At 43.2% G+C, this 1,302-nt stretch overlaps 1 non-coding gene across 1 annotated transcript; it reads right to left on the bottom strand.

Annotated features, from left to right (window-relative positions):
- Window positions 1–949: 949 nt before the first annotated feature.
- On the bottom strand, window positions 950–1,023 carry TRNAI-AAU (transfer RNA isoleucine (anticodon AAU)). The gene has a single exon. It is a non-coding gene; the product is annotated as a tRNA-Ile (tRNA).
- Window positions 1,024–1,302: the final 279 nt, after the last annotated feature.

The following is a 1,302-nucleotide window of genomic DNA, read 5'->3' as shown; positions in this document are numbered from 1 at the left end:
GTTTTGTGACATAATACAATCTGTTTTGCTACATGCAAAGGGCTTCAGTGCTCTGTTGACTATTGGTGTTTGAGACAAAGTTTTCATTGGTTAAAACTCTTCCCTGGGCATCGTGGGAATTGTAGTTTTATTCCTGCACTGTGTTAAAAGACTGAATAGGTTAGCCATATTGCAAGCCTCTTTTCTTACCATAAAATGAATGCGCCTAATTATTCAGTTGTAATCATGGGCACAGGATCACCTAAATACCAGGGGTTGCAAGTAAGTGACCTCATGTGCCGTTGGTTCCTCATACATTCACAACACTGGGTTCACCTCCCTGTCCCACCCCCTGGCAGCCTTTGATGTACAACGAGGTAAACATGTCTCCTTCAGCCATCTTTAAAAGATTAGCATTACATGAAGGCCATTGTATTAGATATTCCACCGTCCCACCAGAGCGCTTCAGATTGCAATATACGACTTGCAAATGTTCTTGTTGCTAACGGAAAGTGGCCACCCAAAAGCCAAAGTGTCATTTTGCCTGCGGCTCCGCGTTGCATTATTGCACGAGTTTTTCCTGTTTGCTTACTGTTCTTGCTGCATCAGCGGCCATGACCTCGGAATGTAGGAGTAGTGATCACTTGACTAAGAGTAACAAGGAGCAAAGCAGCAATAACAGGGGATCTCTTCCTCGCCCTGCTCGTTCATCTGCTAATGTATGTCCTGACAGGCGCTGTTTTAATTACCCCCCGCCACCGCCATCTTCTGTCCTTTTTTGTGACGCTTGCCCCCTCCTCCATCTTCTGGTTGGCACAGTCTCGAGTTTACCGCTACCTTCCCATGCTTCAGACATCGTCTTCACTCTGACTGTGCAAAAGAAATGTAATGCATGGCGTTCTTTGATGTATTTTTAAATTATTATTATTATTATTATTATTGTAAAAAGCAAATCAGAAAAAGATACTGATGGCCAGTACGGGGATCGAACCCGCGACCTTGGCGTTATTAGCACCACGCTCTAACCAACTGAGCTAACCGGCCAATATACATCTGTTCCCGGGATGTTGCTTGTGACAGAAAATATACAGAAAGGAAAAGATTATATTTCCCCCTCCATTATTTTTGCGCTTACTCTTTCAACTACCCTTCAGTATGAAGCAGAACATATTCATAAACATCTGCTCTTCCATTTCTGCATAATTAACATAAACTCACGGATGCATATGCGCACACTCACCCCCTTTAAATGTCTTCACATATTGGCCAGGTACAACACCAAACATTGTTGAGTACAATGGTGTTCAGTTTGTGTGTTGTGTA

This window comes from Lissotriton vulgaris, chromosome 12 (assembly GCF_964263255.1).
Source record: "Lissotriton vulgaris chromosome 12, aLisVul1.2, whole genome shotgun sequence".
NCBI classification, from domain to species: Eukaryota; Metazoa; Chordata; class Amphibia; order Caudata; family Salamandridae; genus Lissotriton; species Lissotriton vulgaris.
The sequence above is the reverse complement of the archived record's forward strand: the minus strand, read 5'-3'. Positions and strand labels throughout refer to the sequence as shown.